Raw genomic sequence first — 15068 nt, 5'->3', positions numbered from 1 at the left:
GCTGTTACCTTTTAATTGTGGCTACACTTCAAAAGTACTTCATTGCCTTTCAACCACTTGGCTGTGAAAGGCACTAAAAAAACACAAGTTTCTCTTTTAACTGGGCTGGTGTATCAGTCCAGATCAGCGTTTTTCAAACTTTTTACCGGGGACCCATTTTTACCAACCGGCCAACCTTCGGGACCCACGCCGGCCGACCTTCGGGACCCACGCCGGCCGACCTTCGCAACCCACGGCGGCCGACCTGCGTGACCCACCATTTACTATTACCATATTTGTTGCTGACAAAAGTAGAATAAATGGTTTTGGGTCCCTTTGTCCCTTTGGTCCCTTTGGCCCCCCGAACTTGAAAAAAGAAGGCATGTGCACCGATGATCAGGCACGCATGCACAGTGCGGCCAAATTTGTTTTATCTGTTCCTGACCATTTTTAAGGCCGCTTGCAGCGCACATTATTAAAAGCCAGCTGCTGCGGCTGTTGCGCGCATATTTGCGCGATCGGGAGCGCCGTGATGGACGGCTCCACAACCCTCCCGACACCCGCCCGCAACCCACCCGTGGGTCGCGCCCCTGAGTTTGACAATGCCTGGTCTAGATCATGTGATCAAATTTGTGGACCTTCAATCTCCAGCCTTTGAACTCAGAGCTGAGATTGTTCTCCGGGTCACCCGTGCAGTAATCCAGGCCTATTAATAACTGACAGACAATGACCTGTGGGTAAAGAAATAATTAAATATATGTACGGACTACCTCATTGACCGTAATGAATGGCAATGGGGCAGGATTTTACTTATTCGGATATGATAAGGTGGTTGCTCTTTTTAGTGTCGAGACATTCAATTTTTGCAATATACGGAATTAATCTGGTGATGGAGCACGAGTGGTCAATATCTAGTTATACAGAGCACCAGCTGTCATTAATAACCAAATTCATCAATCTGGATTGTAAAAGACAGATGACAAGGGTAATTTATCACTGTCAAATATCTAGGTTTCAGTCTGGAGCCAGTGCAGTAAATCCTCTCTAAATTGCTGCCTTATATCTGATTGTGCAGCAGTTTCATGCATTCATTTTACACATTTTGGAGCAGTAAACAGTTTGTAGTATACAGCAGACCTCTATTTTCCAGATCACTCTAAACACCATGTCGCATTATACATTACGTATATTTCTGAAGAAGTTACACAGAATAAAAGATTGGTAACTCTGTTTCGCTCTCCAAACCTATTGGGCTTTTGCAGCATTTTCTGTTTTTGTTTCAGAATTCCAGCATAAAACATAGAACATAGAACATAGAACAGTACAGCACAGAACAGGCCCTTCGGCCCTCAATGTTGTGCCGAGCCATGATCACCCTACTCAAACCCACGTATCCACCCAAAACCCGCAACCCAACAACACCCCCCCCCAACCTTACTTTTTAGGACACTACGGGCAATTTAGCATGGCCAATCCACCTAACCCGCACATCTTTGGACTGTGGGAGGAAACCGGAGCACCCGGAGGAAACCCACGCACACACGGGGAGGACGTGCAGACTCCGCACAGACAGTGACCCAGCCGGGAATCAAACCTGGGACCCTGGAGCTGTGAAGCATTTATGCTAACCACCATGCTACCGTGCTGCCCTGCATCTGCAGTATTTTGCTTTTATTCACAGTCCCCATTCTGATAAGCGAGAATATGTTATACAACATTAATGCCCTGCTCTACAAAGTTCAGTTACCTGTCTTGATTGTCGCAAGGTTCTGTGCCAGTACTGGTTTGGTAGACAGTTCACATAGTGAGCTTGAGAGCAGAACATTTTAGCATGATTTTCATTGCATCATTATCCAGTAACTAGAATCTAACCAATGTAAATGCCACACACCAACATCCTCAAAGTATTTGATTCTTGCCAATGTAAAACCTCATTATTCTAAATACATAGGGCGTGATTCTCTAATAATGGGGCTATGTCCCAATGCCGACGTGAAAACCGGCACCAACCACACCGGCGTCAACGGCCCCCGAAAATGAGGAATTCTCACCTTCCTAGGGGGCTAGGTTGGCGCCGGAGTGGTCCCCGCATCTCCAGCTGGCATGGAAAGGCCCGCGCGAGTTTGCGTATGTGCAGAACGGCCGATGTATTTCCACGCATGTTCCTTTCTCCGCGCCGGCCCCTGGACAATATGGCGGAGCCCTATAGGAGCCTGGCGCGGAGTAAAATAGGCCCCCACGGAACTAGCCCTCCCGCCGATCGGTAGGCCCCAATCAGGCCACCGTGGGGGCCCCCACCCGGGGTCAGATCCCCCCGCCCCCCCCCCCCCCTCTAGGACGGGTCCCGCATACTCACCTTCCAGATCCCGCCGTGTGGGACCTGAGTAACCCACGCCGGCAGGACTCTGCCAAACTCGTCGACCACTCAGCCCATCGGGGCCCGGGGAATCGCCGGGGTGAGGAGGCACTGTCAACGGCCCCCGACTGGCGTGGCAATGATCCTGCAGGCGCCCGGGAATCGGCGGCGGAGAATAGGGAAACTGGCGTCGGGGTGACGGGGCACAATTCTCGCACCCCCCCCCGGGGATTCTCCGACCTGGCAGCGGGTCAGAGAATCCCAGCCATAGATTTTGGCCCAGAGCTTCTCATTAGCTGTGTACCTTTCACAAATACAGAGAATGTGATACATTCAAGAACAGAACCCGGTGTCAGTTTAAAACCTCAGGGGGAATCATGTTGATTGACTGTTTCTACAAAGGAACCTCACCAGCACGAGCCCTGTTGAAGGAGGAGTCTGACCATTAGGACACAAGAATCCTCAGCCTGGTTAGGGAACCCCTTAAACTAATGGAATTGCTGTTTCCCCCTGTGATTATTGGAAATGCAGTAGTTCCCTGCACTGTTGTTGTGCTTTACTGTGATTAATGGAATTGCTATGCTTCCCTGGGATTAAAGGAATTGCTGTGCTGGGAAGCTGGTTAATCACGTGTAACCAAGAGTTGGAATGCATCCTGAAGAAAGTGAGCAAATCAGTTACATGTGTTACGAGCTAGCCTGCCAGGAATGAATTCAAACCTGTGTAAATACCCTGCATTTACTCCACAATGCAGTTATTCCCTGTGGGTAATTTTATTCTCTTCAAAGTGATTTAAATTAAGTGTTAATTACCAAAAATCTATGTTTAGACTTGCCTGACTCTTTCGTATTCGACACACAATTCCTTGCCTCGCTATTTTTTTCAAACTCTGCCAGGGAGAGTTGAAATCACAATGGCATCAAACTGCGACATTAGCTTTCCTGCCCCCAGTGCATGTGGACCAGGCAGTGAACCTTCGTTCTCTCAAATCAAGAAGCAATTTGAAAGGACTACCTTGTAAACATGGCTGTGCTGTAAGTTAGCCCACTCACCGAGCATGGGGTCTGACAGATAATTCTGGGGAAATGTGAAGCAGGGAGAGGAATAGAAAGAAAATCTGAAGAGAATACTTGGAAATCCTCTGTTACGAGCTATAGGTCCAGTTTTGCATCTCCACACTGTAAATATGCTGCAGGCTATCGAACTGCTGGCAAGATATCAAGTGAAGGAGGGGAAGAGCCCTTGTATTTTACCACAGCAGCGGATTACATGCACATCAAAACATTTTCCCTGAATTACCCCTCAGCAACTACAACAACTTGCATTTGTATACTGCCTTTAATTTTCTTTCTTCAGACCTGGGATTTGCTGACAAGGGCAGCATTCGTTGACCATCCCTAATTGCCCTTGAACTGAGTTGCTTCCTACATTATTTCAGTAAGAAGTCTTACTACATCAGGTTAAAGTCCAACAGGTTTGTTTCGAATCACTAGCTTTCAGAGCACAGCTCCTTCCTCAGGTGAATGAAGAGGTGGGATCCCGAAACATTTATATAGTGAAAGATACAATACGATACTTTGAATGCGAGTCTTTGCAGGTAATTAAGCTACAGGCCCAGATGGAGGAATTGGAGAGAGGGATAATCACAGGTTAAAGAGGCGTGAATTGACTCAAGCCAGGACAGTTGGTCGGATTTTGCAAGCCTAAATTATTTCAGAGGACAGTTAAGAGTCAATAATATTGCTGAGGGTCTGTAGTCACATGTAGGCCAGACCAGGTAAGGATGGCAAATTTTCTTCCCCAAAGGATATTAGTGATCAAGAGTTTTACAACAGTGAAAGTTTCATAGTCACTGTTACTGAGACGAGGGGCTCGATTCTCCAGTGCCTCAGCTTTGTGTTTCTGCATGGTGTGCCGCTCGCTGGCGGCGAGATTCTCTATTCCCGCCACTTGTCAGTGGGGTTTTCCATTGAAGCCACCACAGGCAGCCGGGAACCCCATGAGTGGGCACTACCGACTAGAACAGAGGATCCCACGGGCCTAAGTTTTAATTCATTTCAATTCCACCAGCTGTCATGATGGGATTTGGGCCAATAACCCCCAGAACCCCCAGACAGGGTTACGGGGATAGGGTGGAAGTGAGGGCTTAAGTGGGTCGGTGCAAACTTGATGGGCCGAATGGCCTCCTTCTGCACTGTATGTTCTATGAACATTAGCCTTGGCGTCTAGATTACAGATCCAGTGGCAATCCCACTACATCACCATCTCTCTCTGCAATCTAATGTGAACATCCCATGATACGTTAAGAAAGCATTATCAGAAAACATTGATGTGGAGATGCCGGCGTTGGCCTGGGGTGAGCACAGTAAGAAGTCTTACAACACCAGGTTAAGGTTTGTTTCAAACACGAGCTTTCGGAGCGCAGCTCCTTCCTCAGGTAAATGGAGAGGTATGATCCAGAAACATTTATATAGACGGCCTGATGTGTTGGCCTTGTGTATTTCTGGGAGGCAGTAGAGATCCCAGTGCGGGGATTACATGGGATGAGAGCACGTAGGGTGCTCTGAAGGTCTGGATGCAAGGTCTTGATCAGTCTGTTGAGTTGGCAGCCTTCTCCAAGGCGGCCTTCAGGACACGCGACAACGCAGAATTGCCGAGCAAAAACTTATAGCTAAGTTCCGCACGCATGAGTGCGGCCTCAACCGGGATCTTGGATTCATGTCGCATTACATTGTTGCTCGTTTTACTGGAGTGTATTAACACGCCTCCGTTTAAAGGCCGTGTGCTTAACACTACTATGGCTCTGTGTATGTAATTATGCTCAGGAGTCGCCAGGTGCCGTATTTAGACACCTCACAAGTATATCAAGGTCAGGTTCAAAGTAATAAATCTGTACACCGATTAGTAAGTCCAAACGATTGAAATTTATTATGACAAATATAATAAATACACATGCATACGCTAAAGAGACTAACTTACTTCTAATACTAAACAACTAAAATACTTATCTAGACAGGAACAGGCAAGGTCAGGGAGCAAGGCCTTCGTCCCGTTCTTGGTCTGCAACTCTCAGGTACTTAAAGTTGTCAGGATCTAGCAAGGTCTGGATCACGTAGCGATCGTTGTATTGGCACTTACAGTTCGATGGCTGATGGCTCAACGGCTGGTGATGGAACTGGAGTCAGGATGCGATGTATCAGCAAAGCAGAGCCGGAGCGACAAAACAGACCGAACCATGTGCGGGGTCTACTTTTATAGTTCCTAGAAGTCCGTGCCCCTTCAGGGCGGGCCTTTTACCTGCCATGTATCGATTGGGCCTTTCCCAATCGATATCTTCTAAACCCCCTAATCTGAGGGTCGCCCCTCGATGGGTGGGCTGTCCCTATGGTTCTTTGTGTTGGATACAGTGGTGCCGTTCTGTCTGGGCGTCTACTCAAAAGTATCCATTCATACTTAAATGTTTCTATTGTGCGGGGTCTGGATCTGGATCACCTCATTACTATGTAGATCTTGTTGCCATTTACACCTTTGGCTGAAACTCTGCACCTGGCCACAAACTGGTTTCTGTACATGCAGAATGCTAATTAGTCTCCTGCAAACTGCTTGTCCTTGCTAAGACTGTTTTTCCCTGCAGCCTTAGCAGTTCTCCATTTTGTAGCCCAGTGTCCATCTTAGGTGGCTACAACATCCACCCCCCACCATCTGGCCTTGACTTGCAAAATTCCACCAACTGTTCTGGCTTGAGACAATTCACACCTCTTTAACCTGTGATTATCCCTCTCTCTGGATCTGTAATGATTTGATTACCTGCAAATGCTCGCATTCCAAGCATTGTCCGGCATCTCTGACTTTGTCTATATAAATGTTTCTGGATAATCGTTCCACTCTGCCTGAGTTTTCCGAGATAAAGTTATCAACAGCACACTTGGATGATACCCCATTCCTTAAATCTTCAAAAGTCCTGTCTGTTCTTCTCCATTCGTTTGAACAGAAACCAAACTCTTAAAAGCATTCTGCTTGGTCGTGAGCATGAAGTAGCTCTCAAAGCCTTTCCACAGAGGAACTTCCTTGTTCCTGCGTCCCAGCCACAACTGTCCTTTTCCTGTGAGATTCTGTGAAATGTATTAAAACTGTCACTTGACACTTCCCCAGTGAGTTTCTGTTTGATTTGTGCTCTCCCCCACACCCCCCACACCCCATGGAAAGCAGATCATAAGGGCATTTCTCCGAACTGAGTTTCCAGAATTCTCGGTTTTGCCTTTAGTTGAAGGGTCATTTTAAAACTTAAGGATCTTGTAAAGTTAAGTGTTCGTGACAGTCCCTATTCAAGTCACGATCCAAGATGGATTGAATTTGAAATGTTTGCAAATATCCACATTGAGATGACACAAACAGATTACTGCGGAGAATTGCAGCTTCCCTTTCTTAGGTCCTGTGTTTTGGCTTAATGTCACACTGCAATGGATCTGTGACCACCAAAAAAGACATAAATGAATGAAAATGAAAATCGCTTATTGTCACGAGTAGGCTTCAATGAAGTTACTGTGAAAAGCCCCTAGTCGCTACATTCTGGCGCCTGTCCGGGGAGGCTGGTACGGGAATCGAACCGTGCTGCTGGCCTGCTTGGTCTGCTTTAAAAGCCAGCAATTTAGCCCAGTGAGCTAAACCAGCCCCTGGTGCCTTTCATGACGTTAGGGTGCCTCAAAGTGCTTTACAGCCAAAGATGTACTTTTGAAATGTGGCCACTGTTGTGATGTAGGAAACACAATAGCCAATCTGTGCACAGCAATGTGGGAATGACCAGACAATCTGTTTTAGGGGTGTTGTTTGAGGGATACATAAACAGCAGACATGTGGCACTCTACCTTTGCTCTTTGAAATACTGCCATGAGAAATTTTGCATCCATCTGAAAGAGGCGGGCGGTGCCCCGGTTTAATATCTTCGTCAACAGGTGTATTTTTGTGTTGCATCGAACACAGACAACATACTGGAGGGCAGGCATTCCACACACAGCGCCCACTACCCTCTGAATTGAACCCGGTGCAAGCATAGCCTGTTAACTGAAAACAGAAAATGCTGGAGAGAGAGACAGAGTTAACATTTCCAGCCCTAGCTTCATACAGACTTAAAACGGCAACTCAGATTCTCTCTCCACAGAAACTGCCAGACCTGCTGAGATTTTTTGGATAGCTAACTTCTCCTGTGACTCTTCTTCAGAACTGTTCTGTAGAAGGGTCACATGGACCCGAAACATTGGACGATCATCCACTCCCGCCAATGGTACACCCCCACCGTGGGCTTCCCATGGCGAGGGGTGCATTCAACGGAAAACCTCGTTGACAATGGCGGGACCAAAAGATCCCATCACCAGCCAATGGTGGGCAGCCTCCTGCCCCTGCAAAACGCATGGTGGGTTGCATGCAAAATCCCGACCTGTCCCGAACCAGGGGTCACAGTCTGAGGATACAGCGTAGACCATTTAAGACTGAGATGGGGAGAGATTTCTTCACTCAGACAGGGGTCAGCCTGTGGAATTCACTACCACAGAAAGTAATTGAGCACAAAACATGCTGGCCGGGATTCTCCGTCCCACCAGCCCCGTTTTAGTACATAGAACATAGAACAGTACAGCACAGAATAGGCCATTCGGCCCTCGATGTTGTGCCGAGCAATGATCACCCTACTCAAACCCACGTATCCACCCTATACCCGTAACCCAACAACTCCCCCCTTAACCTTACTATTAGGACACTACGGGCAATTTAGCATGGCCAATCCACCTAACCCGCACATCTTTTTTCCGGCGCAGCGCGCCCTGGCTGCCAGCGGGATTTTCTGTTCCCGCAGCCAGCCATTGGAGTTTCCCATTGTGGCCACCCCAATGGGAAACCCGTGGGCATGGGTGCGCTGCCGGCGGACAGGAGGATCCCGCTGATGGAGAATCCCGCAGATGTTTTCAAGAAGCAGTTAGATACAGCACTTGGGGCAAAGGAGATCAAAGGATATGGGGGAAAGTGGGATTAGGCTATTGAGTTGGATGATCAGCCATGATAATGAATGACAGAGCAGGGGCTTTTCACAGTAACTTCATCTGAAGCCTACTTGTGACAATAAGCGATTTTCATTTTCATTTTATTTCATTTTGAAGGGCTGAATGGCCTTCTCCAGCTCCTATTTTCTATATGAGATTGCAGAATTACCATTGGTAGTTGGCTGTAGCCACTGATTTAAAATTTGTTTGAAGTCCCTCCCTCCCAGCAGGCTGTCAACATTTTCTGCTTCTTGCATTGCATTTTGCAAAGGAAATATTGGGTTTACAGAGAAGTCTTCTCATTGAGAATTCACGAGAATATCGGGACATTTTCAGCTTTGACATCATTCCCTTGCTGAGAGTTATAGCTCGGCGGGGATGTTGCTTGTTCACAAAATGCCTGCGGCTGCTTTCACTTTTGGCTTTGCTTTTGAGTTATTTTATATTAAAAATTGTTAACAGCTTCTAATCATGGTTCGCATCTGTGACCCAGGTTCAGATCAATGCAGAGAACACCTCTGCTGTTAAAATCTTAGAATAATATAATACAGAAAGCTCACCGAGCTGCTGCTATTCCTTAGAAGGAGCTTTCCATTTAGTCCCACGCCCGCACTGCTCTTTCTCAACAAATTCTGTTCCTTTCAAATATATTTTTGATTCAAGTCAGTTTTGTAGCATCAAATCGCTGCATGGAAGTTGCACATTAAACCTAACCCACCCATCAGAAATGTGATAGGATCAGATCCACCTCGCCCATCATTGGTATAAAATCGATTTGCTACTGAATCCTATGGGATTCCTGTGCAGGAGGTTCGGATAAACTTAACCCCCCCCCTCCCCCCCCCCTCCCCCAACCCCCGTCCCACCCTCACCATAGAGTTATACTTTATACATGCCTGTTGTGCAATTGAGATCTCAAATAGATCTTGTCTTGGTGAAGAAAATTCCTTTGACAGGATGGTGATTAGACCCTACGTGGAGCCAAGTTTAGCATTCTTAGGTTAACATGTAGAGCATCTTGTCAGTTGGAATCAGTGCAAAATATTTACACAGAAAGCGAAATTCTGCTGAATCTCTCACAGTTCAATCATTAGGGGCCGAGGTGCTGCAGGAGGTAATTGAGATACATGAGGCAGCCTTGTTTATTGGTGAGGCATGGCAAGACGATGATAGGGAATGGGTTGGACTGAGAACAAAGGTTCAGTCACTAATGTGAATTATAAGTCTATAATTTGCTCGTAAATTCTGTTGCCTGTGTTTAATTGCTGAATGCAGTTTTTTAGTATCCCAAAGGTGTGGCATGGTGGCACAGTGGTTAGCACTGCTGCTTCACAATGGCAGGTACCCGGTTTCGATTCCAACCTTGGGTGAATGTCTGTGTGGAGTTTGCACGTCCTCCCAGTGTCTGCGTGGGTTTCCTCCGGGTGATCCGGTTTTCTCTCTGTCCAAATATGTGCAGGTCAGGTGGAGTGGCCATGCTAAATTGTCCTTAAGGTTCAAAGACATCAAGTTAGGTTACGGAGATCAGATGGGTGGGCCGGGGGAGTGGACCTGGGTAGAATGCTCTTTAGGAGGGTTGGTGCAGACTCAATGGGTCAAAAGGGCTCCTTCTGCACTGTAGAGATTCTATGAGTTCAGACACTTGCTCGACAGCGTCACCTTTGTAATATCACCTACTGACCAGAGGCTGTATCTGCAGGGTTACAGGCAACTGTTTACATGACAGTGTTCATTCTTTAAGCCTGGGAGACTGCAAAAGGTGTTGTGAAGTACCCAAAGACTATTAAAACAATGCTAGGTGCCTCTCCAGTGGTTAAGGGGGGTGGGGTGGGGCGGGGGGTGGAGCAGTCCAAAAGATCCTTTGCAGGAGAGTTGCTGCTTTGGAGAGATCAAATATTACTGTTTCCTTTCAAATGCCCAGTTCGCAGCAGCATCCATGTGGGCCTTGGAGCAGGTCACCTGCCTGTCTCCAGGGTAACATTCAACACGTGGAAACAAATGGGAAATTCTACTTGACAGCCTCATTCTAAATTGAAAAGCAGAAATTTGAATCCAGTCCTATGGTTCAAGACCCACACCAGGACTTGAGTATATTAATTAGTCTGCTACTCTACTGTAGCATTGAGGGAGTCCTGCACTGTTTGTTACGGGAGGGAGATATTAGGAAAGCGGGTTCAGAAATGAGACCCCAATGTAGCAGGCAATTTAGGGGTTAAACAGACTGAAGGAAAATAAACCTGCTAGCACAGAGTCAAAGGTGTACACCCACTCCTGGCTGAGTTACATACAGTCAGACTTAAGTTTGTTAGTGGGAATACACAGGATGCCCCAGATCCATTGTTCTTTGGGACATTCCTGTCTGACCAGCTATTAACCCATTACAGAGTCTTATGGCCTCTTTGGGCAATCAAACAACCATGATAACGGTGATGAGTTCAAACCAGCAGAGAGCCTCTTTTTGAGGGCTGGGTGGAGCTTAGTGAGAGAGAGAGATAATGCAGTTATGAACAGTAAAAGAGGATAAGGCTTTGGAAATAGACTGACAGAGGTCATGAAAGTTGACTCTGAGGCAGGTATTGGAAAAGGGTTCTGAATGAATGTCCCCAACAGAAGAAAAATAGCTTCGTAACTGCAAGTATTGCCTTTGTCTTCCAGTGTAAGTGGCATGAGAGCTGCATATTCTGTTTGAGTGCTGTTTAATGGGAACTAGTGTGATAAAGTTAATAAACTACATGTAATTTGTTTGTGTTAGAGTTGAAGTTTAAATATTGTTATTCTTTTGTTCTAATAAAGTTTGTTTATAAAATAATCAAGCCCTATTTCTTAAATTATCACTCCTGGAATGAATAAATATTTCCAGGATGTTTACAAGGGGAATCGAAAGGAAAGCTTTTGAGTTTGGAAGAGAAACTGCAATTAGCCCTGCCAAAAGGGGTAAAAAATGAAGAGATAATACAAACCATGGCTCAATATATAAACCAACTGGTAACAGTTTGTCTTCCGGGACGCAGCCCAACCGGTCTCATCTATCAATGATAGAATTTCCATAATTTTTTTACAATAGTGATATCGCAAGATATCTCGGATCTACACAGATCACAACAGCCGTCTCGTGTTTTTTCTAGACGTTTAGTCTGTCAATAGTCTTTGACAACTATTGAACTTACCAGCGGGGCCGTCGTGGAGGCACGCCTTTCCATGTGGTGACAAAAACACGGGAAAACACCAGAATTGGCTCTCTTGGGAGACCTGTCCAAGAGAGTCATAGTTACTCCCGCTTGATAGCTTGAATCCAATTAAAAATGAAATAATTGGAAATGCAGCAAAAAAAACTAAAAGAAATGGAGATGGAAAATGAAGCCAAAGAAAAAGAGAGTTTTTCAAAGGGAAATGGAAAAGAGTAAGATTGAAATGGAAAGAGAAAGATTAGCAAATGAAGAGAGAGAAAGATTGGCCATGGCAGAAGCAAGGGAATGCAAGAGAGAATTTGAACTTCGGAAACTGGCACTGCAAGGACAGCAACAATGTAAAGTGCTGGAGGCAAAGTCAGGAGCTGAGGAGATTTAGGAGAGACAGGAAATACCCCCTAGTCGAAGGTTTAATGGGGACATGTTTAAACATATGCAAGTCTTGCCGAGATTTGATGAGAAGGATGTTGAAGCACACTTGATCTCCTTTGAGATAGTAGCTGAACAATTGAATTGGCCAAAGACCATTTGGGTGCTGTTGGTTCAAACAAAGTTGGTAGGTAGAGCTAGTGATGTGTCTACTATCAGAGGAGGTATCTGGGGATTATGATGTGGTGACGAAAGCCACATTAAATCCCTACAAACTAGTACCAGAAGCCTCCAGACAGAAGTTCTGAAATCTGAGAAAAGAACCAGTCCAGACCTATCTAGAATTTGAACAAATTACACAACCTAATTTTGATAGGTGGACAAGAGCACTAAAAATAAACCCAAATGTACGAGATGCTTCGGGAAATAATGATTTTGGAGGAATTTAAATATAATAATAATCGCTTATTGTCACAAGTAGGCTTCAATCAAGTTACTGTGAAAAGCCCCTAGATCCACTTCCCGCAGTAATGAGAGCTAATGTGGAAGAGCAGAGTGCTAAGACACCTAGATAGGCCGCAGAAAAGGCTGACGATTTTGAATTGGTCCAAAAAGCAAAGTTTAGTGTCTGACATCAATCTCAGTCCGTGAAGGATAGAAACTGGGGACATGAGAAGTTCACAGGGGGGTCCATGCAGAGGAGGTGTAGTTGGTGATGTTAAAGAGAATGTGCCTCAGAGTAAAAAGGAAACTTATGATAGTGGTAGAGAAACAAGAAAACTATAGTGTTTGCATTCTAATAAAACTGGACATGTGAAGTTGCAGTGTTGGTGGCTTACGAAAAGTGCTGGGAAGACAGATCCGGAAAAACAGGATAAATAAACCAGTAAGGTTTATTAAAGTGGGAAGAAAAACACTGTCCAAGTAGAAGAGGTGCCACAGAGTGTGCAAACTGTTCAGAGGCTGATGGATAAGCAGATATCAGGACTTTTTAAGGATTTTATTTCTCAGGGTAAAGTTTACTCATGTATACAATGTACACATGAGTAAGTAAGGAGATTAAGATCTTACAGGATACAGGAGGAAGTCAATCTTTAATGGTAAGAGATAAGGAGATATGTGGTTTGGAAGGCACATGGTCAGAAAAGGTGGTAATTTGTGGGATTGGTGGTGAGAGCAGTACTGTGCCACTATGTAAGGTAAGGTTAGAGATTCCTTGGAAAAGTGGTCAAATGGTAGGAGGAATAATTTGATTTATTATTGTCACATGTATTAGTGCACAATGAAAAGTATTGTTTCTTGCATGCTATACAGACAATGCATACCTTACATAGGGAAGAAAGGAGAGACTGTAGAATGTACTGTACAGTCATAGCTAGGGTGTAGAGAAAAGATCAACTTAATACGAGGTACCATTCAAATGTCTGATGGCAGCAGGGATGAAGCTGTTCTTGAGTCGGTTGGTACGTGACCTAAAACTTTTGTATCTTTTTCCTGACAGAAGAAGGTGGAAAAGAGTATGTCCGGGGTGCGTGGGGTCCTTAGTTATGCTGGCTGCCTTTCTGAGGCAGCGGGAATTATAGATAGAGTCAATGGATGGGAGGCTGGTTTGCTTGATGGACTGGGCTACATTCATGACATTCAGTAGTTTCCTGCGGTCTTGGGCAGAGCAGGATCCAAACCAAGCTGTGATACAAGCAGAAAGAATGCTTTCTATGATGCGTCTGCAGACGTTAGTGAGAGGCGTAGCTGGCATGCCAAATTTCCTTCATCTTTTGAGAAAGTAGAGTCTTTGGTGGGCTTTCTTCATTATAGTGTCGGCATGGGGGATCAGGACAGGTTGTTGGTGATCTGGACACCTAAAAACTTGAAGTTCTCGCGCTTTCTACTTCGTTCCCATTGATGTTGATAGAGGCATGTTCTCCACTACGCTTCCTGAAGTCGATTTTCCACTCATTCATTTGTTGACATTGAGGGAGAGATTATTGTCATCGCACCAATTCACTGTGGGAATTTAACCGCAGTCATAGGTGTATAAGGAGTATAGTAAGAAGTCTTACAACACCAGGTTAAAGTCCAACAGGTTTGTTTCAAATACGAGCTTTCGAAGCACTGCTCCTTCTTCAGGTGAATGGAGAGGTATGTTCCAGAAACATTTATATAGACAAGTCAGAGATGCCAGACAATGCTTGGAATGCGAGCATTTGCGGGTAATCAAATCTTTACAGATCCAGAGATAGGGGTAACCCCGGTTAAAGAGGTGTGAATTGTCTCTAGCCAAGACAGTTGGTAGGATTTTGCAAGTCCAGGCCAGATGGTAGGGGAATCAATGTAATGCGACATGAATCCAAGATCCCTGTTAAGGCCGCACTCATGTGTGTGGAACTTGGCTATAAGTTTTTGCTCTGCAATTCTGCGTTGTCGCGTGTCCTGAAGACCGCCTTGGAGAACGCTTACCCGGCGATCAGAGGCTGAATGCCCTTGACTGCTGAAGTGTTCCCCGACTGGAAGGGAATATTCCTGCCTGGTGATTGTCGCACGATGCCCGTTCATTCGTTGTCGCAATGTCTGCATGGTCTCGCCAATGTACCACGCTTCGGGACATCCTTTCCTGCAGTGTATGAGGTAGACTACACTGGTCGAGTCGCACGAGTATGTGCCACGTACCTGGTGGGTGGTGTTTCCACGTGTAATTGTGGTATCCATGTCGATGATCTGGCATGTCTTGCAGAGATTGCCCTGGCAGGGTTGTGTGGTGTTGTGGTCGCTGTTCTGAAGGCTGGGTAATTTGCTGCAAACAATGGTTTGTTTGAGGTTGCGCGGTTGTTTGAAGGCAAGTAGTGGGGGTGTGGAGGTGACCTTGGCAAGATGTTCATCTTCATTGATGATGTGTTGAAGGCTGCGAAGAAGATGTCATAGTTTCTCCGCCCCAGGAAAGTACTGGACAGGCGGGATTGGTGGCGCGGGCGGGCTCCGGGGTCCTGGGGGGAGGCGCGGGGCGATCTGACCCCGGGGGGTGCCCCCACGGTGGCCTGGCCTGTGATCGGGGCCCACCGATCGGCGGGCGGGCCTGTGCCGTGGGGGCACTCTTTTTCTTCCACCTTTGCCATGGTCTTCACCATGGCGGAGGTGGAAGAGACCCCC

General features: G+C 46.1%; 1 protein-coding gene across 4 annotated transcripts in view; it reads left to right on the top strand.

Moving 5' to 3' along the window:
- cacna1g (calcium channel, voltage-dependent, T type, alpha 1G subunit) overlaps nt 1-15068 on the top strand; it is an 827599-nt gene that overhangs the window by 198997 nt on the left and 613534 nt on the right. The gene's annotated exons all lie outside the window — the stretch shown is intronic.

Source organism: Scyliorhinus canicula, chromosome 18 (assembly GCF_902713615.1).
Source record: "Scyliorhinus canicula chromosome 18, sScyCan1.1, whole genome shotgun sequence".
Classification (NCBI taxonomy): domain Eukaryota; kingdom Metazoa; phylum Chordata; class Chondrichthyes; order Carcharhiniformes; family Scyliorhinidae; genus Scyliorhinus; species Scyliorhinus canicula.
This window is presented reverse-complemented; position numbering and strand designations above follow the sequence as displayed.